Source organism: Simochromis diagramma, unplaced genomic scaffold, assembly GCF_900408965.1.
Source record: "Simochromis diagramma unplaced genomic scaffold, fSimDia1.1 OVJJ01000107.1, whole genome shotgun sequence".
NCBI classification, from domain to species: domain Eukaryota; kingdom Metazoa; phylum Chordata; class Actinopteri; order Cichliformes; family Cichlidae; genus Simochromis; species Simochromis diagramma.
Genome location: NW_024387209.1, coordinates 6,453,252 through 6,459,600, shown reverse-complemented (window position 1 = coordinate 6,459,600; position 6,349 = coordinate 6,453,252).

The window sequence follows — 6,349 nt, the reverse complement described above, 5'->3', positions numbered from 1 at the left end:
AGACACAAACTGGAGAGTGAGTCAAATTGTGAATGTCTGTTAAGTTAGGAGCCTTTTAAAAAATACTTAAATGACTCATAGGTCAATGTTAAACGGCTTAAAAATCAACAAGTCATTTCTCTGAAACTGGTCGGGTAAAAGGACTGGACTGAAAATAAGTGAAAGGCAGCCAATGTCCAAAGAATAACTTTAAAAGACCTCCGGAAGGCCTCGAGAGCCATTGCTCAAGGCCGCTTTAAAAAAAAAAAAACAATGACAGGAAAGTCCGAGTATAAAGAAATGAGGGGTGGCTCAAGACTTTTGCACAGCACTATAACTCCACCAGTAAATCAAAACTTACACCTCCCCTTTGCTCATGAACAAGACCCAACGATACAAAAACTCCTCGTCTTGCGAAAGCAACTAATCCCAACCTAGAGTGGATACGCCACACTTAATCCGGCTGAAAACCATCACCTCAACATCTGCTGCTGACCTGACGCCCTGAGTGAGTTAGAGATGATCTACATTTTGATGAAGCCAGAAAGACCACATCACCTGAAAAACCAAACATTCCTCTAAGGAGCATGCCTTAATGTGGCTAAAATTAGTGCAATTTTTATTGCAGTAGGTTTCACGTAAGTAAAAGTAGAAACGTATATTCAGAAATCTACTCCAGTAAAAAGTACCCCAAAGGTAAAAGCCCACATTATTCCAGTGTAATCTATATGACTATTTTTCTATTAAAATGAGGGGTGTTGTGATTGATTTAAATACTTTAATGTTTCATAGTTCATCTGTGCAAGTGTGCAGCATTCACACTGAGGTATTTCTGCACTGGTGCTCAGCGTTTGTGTGCTAAAGCAGCCACTTGATGGCAGTAGCGCTCTGGTGCATTTACAGAGTCTTAAATGGACTCTGCCAGCCTCTATATGTGTGTGGAGGGTTATTGAGGTCGTGGTGCGCCTGCTACTGATGGGTGTGTGTGGGAGGACAGTAATAGGCTTCCTCAAAAACTAGACTATGTGCTGTTGTTAAAAAAAAAAAGGAAAGGAAAGGAAGAAAAAAAGAAATAATAAAATCAAAACCCGTCTTGGCACGCTCAGCCTGTCTGATATCCGTGGAGAAATTTCATCAGCCCCGGTGCTGTTGATGCTGTTGTTGTTGTTTTGTCTTGCGTGGTCCTTAATAATGAACAGTATAATGGTGTTGTTTTTCTTCTGAGGTGTCATGACCGCGAGCTGCAGAACAATGCCACACATTTTAATTCAAATGGCGCGGAAGGTCGAGAAGAGGCCGGCTTTTCTGTTCCCTGACATGTCTCTGAAAATTGCAGGGAATTACTGCAGCACTGACCTGCAGACGTTTCCAATTAGTTGAACAAAGAGAGTCGTGCATGTTGGTCATTACTGCATCTTGCAACTTGATTATTTGACTAATGGGAGGAGGGGGTAAAAATGCAAATAAATGCTGCCAGTTTTTAGTTTTGGTCCCCAAAAGCCACATTAAAACACATTTTGCTGTAAACTAACAGCTTTCTCCTAATTTTCAGGAGTCAAATAAGGCCCTCACACCCCGAAGGTCATTTTTCACCGCCTCACCATCTTAGCATCTTTCTTTTTCCCCTAACCTGCTCCTTTGCTCTTGCTTTGTTCCCTTTGAGCTGAAGAACAAAAGCTAATGTTAATGTACATGCTACAGAGCCTCATCCAGAGCCTATTTTCTTAATTGTACCAATTACCATTGATATTAAAGAGCATTCAGTCCTGGCCAGCTGCTGCCCAGATACAACCTGAAGCTATTTTTAGTTCCCTCGCCTCACTGTGCCGTGACAGAGAGGCGAGACAGACACCCTGAGGAGGAACTGTTGAGTCAAGGTGACGACGGCGCCCGATGTCCACCGAGACTCCTTGAGGGATCAGGGACAAGTGCGCGGTCGAGGGTTGCAAATACAGCTACAAGCCTTCAGTAACCCTAACCCTGTGCTATCAGTACAATAGTAGTAAAAATATTGTCTTTCTTTTTATTTTCTTTTATTTTTCTGTAAATCACAGAGTTAGGGGTTAGGATTACTGTTGCATCTCATTATTATGACGACTCCAGAGGGTTAAAGGAGGTTTCCCAGACACATGAATTGAGTTTTGAGCCTCAAAATCTTCTGAAAAGTTCTGGCTTAAATAAACCCGAGTTTAAAAATGAGATCAAAGTGCAGTCTATCCCTAACCCTGAGTGTTGGTGAGAAGCAAAAAAAAGAGAGAAAAGGTTATGTGTCCCCTGATTGCCAAGACTTTGGAGAGCAATTTTAAAAGAACCATAAATAAATAAAATCATGTCAGGGTTAGAAAAGATGGTGACTTAGACCTCATGGGATTAAGCATGAACACATTAACCCATAATCTTTGTTGTTCCAGTCCCTTGACTTTCTTGATTTTTGTGGTTGGAAACCATCAGCAGTTTGATTTGTGAGACATGCATCATATGATGTCATCAGAGACTGAATACTGTTTTGAAAATCGCAGTGAAGAAAGTAATGAGAGGATGAGTCACGCTGGCTGTCATTGCTTTAATTTAGGTTTCTTTTTCTCCCCTTTTTCTGCTCTCATATTCTAGTTTCCAGCATTTTAAAATCTGAAGTGTGTGCAGCCAGTGTCCTCCCAGCCTTTTAAAGAGACCAGGGACAAATACCCAGTCCTGAAATTTGAGGGTTGCAAATACATTTAGTGCCTCTAACCCTGCGCTATCAGAATTTATGGTTTAGTGTTTGGGTGAGCGTTGCTTCTCATCATTATGATGATTTTACCAAGGAAGTTTACCAGGCTCTCGAAAGTGGTTTTAAGACCCCCATAGAAAGGTGCTAAAACAGATCAGAGTTATTCCCAAACTATTTTTATTTCAGTCCCTTGATTTTCTTCTTTTTAGTGGTTGTAAACCATCAGTGGTGCAATTCATTAGAGAGGCATCGTAGATGCATCAAAGGCTTTGAAAATCAAAATGAAGAAAGTGATCGAATGCTGAGTCACCTTTACTGTTATCGCTTTCTAATTGGCTAGTTTCAGTCTCTCAAACTGATTATACATCATGGGCCACGTCAGAAAAATCTGAATCACAATCTTTATTGTCATTATACAAAAAGTACAAACCAGTGTGGAGTCCCATTCAGTGTGAGTAAGCAGTCTCATTATCTTATTAAAACTTTTTTCTTAGTACAAAAATAAAACAAGAGAATTTCTAACAAAAAACAGTGTAAAAATATAAATAAATTTGAGTGCGTGCGTTTGTGTGTGTTGTAGCATTATCGATTGCACAGCTGTTCACAGCTGAAGAGTATTGATTACACAGGTTAGTAAAGAGAGAGGCATACCCTTCTTCCACATAAGGTCCACTTTGATCATTTTGATCAATTAGATATCAGAGATATATAATTATAAACGAACAAGTGTAATTTCAACAGTACGTCTCAGTTTTTCTTCAGAATAGAAAATGAAAGAAATCTGTTTGCATGACTTTGGGTTTAATATTTATAAACATAAATAAACGTGTAAAATTACAGAAGAAGTTCTGGAAGCTCATTGCTCAGATTGTTCTGTAATTATAAAACTCTCTGTTTTATAATTACAGACAGAAAATGTTGCTTTGGTGTCAAATGACCATGGGGGAGGACTTTAATGGTAGAGGAAGCTGTAGAACTCATGAAAATATAGTTAAGTCCAATATTTATGCCATCCTTCACATTTTCCAAAGCCGTCCAAGAGACCAGACTAGTGTCTTTGTAGGGCATACAGGCCTCCAGGCCTTGTGTTTGACACTCCTGCCTTAGAAGGGTCAAGGACAAATACCAGGTCTCTGTATCCATATGCTATCAGAACATGCAGTTTCTGGATTTTCCAAAAAACATCTTTTAAAAACATAGAAGTAGTGCGGTAGGGTTGTTTCTCATTAACAGTGACGACAGTAAACACCTGAAAGTAATCCCCTCCCCAAAAAAGACCCTAAAATATTTCAGTTAAATCAACTCAAGCTTGAAAATGACACCAAGCTACAGCGTTGAACTGGAGTGTGTTTGATCATGCTTTATTCTTCCAGTCACTCTTGATTTTTGTAGTTAGAAACCATCAGCAGCGCATTTTTGTATCAGACGCATCAAAGTTCCCCAAAAGTGATCGAAGAGTGACGATTCATCCAAAAATCCATTCATCAAGCCATCCAACCGGGGTCGTAGCACAAAGATTCACTACAACAGTATTTACATGCCTAAACAAGCACACTGCTGATGAACACAGTAAACATTAGACTTTAGAAATGCAGACTTTGATGCACTGAAACCTGAGGAAATTAGATTATATTTGCATTCGACCTCTGTGAGGCACCAGGTCCTTTTAAACCCTGTGGCCTTTTAAAATAAATAAATAAAAAAGCAAGATCTGCTCCTAACTCCTCATCAAATTTCCACACACACAGTATATATATATAAATTTTAAAGGTATGTAAGAGAAAGATAATAAGCAAACTTTGAAGGGCGAAGAGAAGAAATAAATTGTTTGGGAATCCTCTGAGGGAATCTTGAGCTGAAACCCTATTTCAGTACCTACTGTACAATGTGCTGAAAGTAGCATATTTTTAGTCCATGACCTTTTAAAGTAAAGTAAGATCTGCTCATTAAATACGTCTTTTGACAAAATTTAGCATAATTTGAAGGACTTTTTAGGCCTGATAAGGGAACAGGTTTTGGTATTTAAGGAAAAGTCTAAAAATTAGTAATGACTGAATGTTGTTGAGATAATAGAAGAAAATATCCTTACCAGTTATAAAATATGCTCATAATTTTCACATTTTAATGTGGTTTAATGATACTTAAACATATAATGAGTAACTGCACTCATTTATTCCAAGCCAAAGCCACAGCTACACCATCACGTCTTGTTTTGACTGTTTGAGGCTCTCTGAGTTGTACCAGGTAGTGAAACTAGCTGCTGTTGCTGCTGCTTCTGCTACAGTGTTTGCTCACAACAGAAACCTGCAGACTCTTGGCCCTGCGAGGCAAACTGCTGGAGACCACCGAGCTAAATGACTAAACTGTGAAGTGTAACTGAGCAGACAGAAGAGTAGGTCACGGGTTAAAGATGAGCCCGGCGCTGACTCCGTTCCAAAACCCCCCAGACGACCCCCGGTTAGACCTCATGCAGCGATGTGATCGGGACCACCTGAGTCAAGTCTGAGTCAGACTGAAGACCACAGCCAGTCATGTTATTGGCAGGATGTTGCAGACAAAATATCACATGGCTGCATGCCTCTTGTTCTCTTTTTAGACTGAGAAATTTGTGCCTATTTTAGAACACAGGCTCATTTTAGTGCTACACACAAAAAGAAGTCCCATGAGGTGGTGAATTTCCGTATAGTTTGCACCACAGTTCTTTATCGTGAGAAAATTTCATAACAAGAAAATCCCAGTTTCTGTTTGTGTTTGCCATGTGATGCTACACAGAAAACAAACGACGACCAATCTCCAGCAAAAATAAATAAATAAAAAAGGAAACTCTTTCAATGCAAAGCAGCACCTCTATAGTCTTTATGTTTGGAGCTCATTTGATCAAACGGAGTACAGTTTCTTTTAAAAAGTCCACCTTGAATCTCTTCCTTTTCTCTAAATACTTAAATATAAAGATGATGACTGTACTAAAACTAAAACTAAAAAGATGAGCATCAAAAATCTTACATGTGTAATTTAAATCACATTTTTGTGTGTTTTACATTTTTTTATTGCGCTTCTGACTCTTTTAAGGATTAATTTTAAATTCATTTCCTTCAAAGATGTGTCTATATTAAAGTAATAGAATCATTAATTTATACTAATGTAAACAGTAATTTGTAATAGAATTAGCTCACCTAGCCATCGGTCTCTTTTATATTGTCATATATATCTACCATCATTTGTTAGTCACTGAAATTAAATTCTGATTCTTCAATTCATCAAATTTATGTACTATTAATAGCTAAATGTTGTATAAATATTAAATCTATTATTTGTAATTATTTTACTTTATCTGCTTTTGCTTTAACTACTGGCTGGGTAATAAACTAGCTAACACTTAGCAGAGGCTGTCTGCTTCAGTCAGCTTTATATGTTTGAAATTTTGCAGTATTTTATATGGAAAATGTTTATGAAATTCAGTAAAACATTTGGAAAAAAAATTGAGTAATGATGTGAAAACCTCTTTATTGGGTGTCTGAACACAGCAGCATTTTTCCTGAGTACAAAAAACAAAATGGGGAAAAAACAATTGTGCCCCTTTAAGCAATATGGCTCATTTGAAAGAACAAATTTAGTATTGTGGTCTAGACAACCCAAAATGTGATGTAATATGTGGACGTC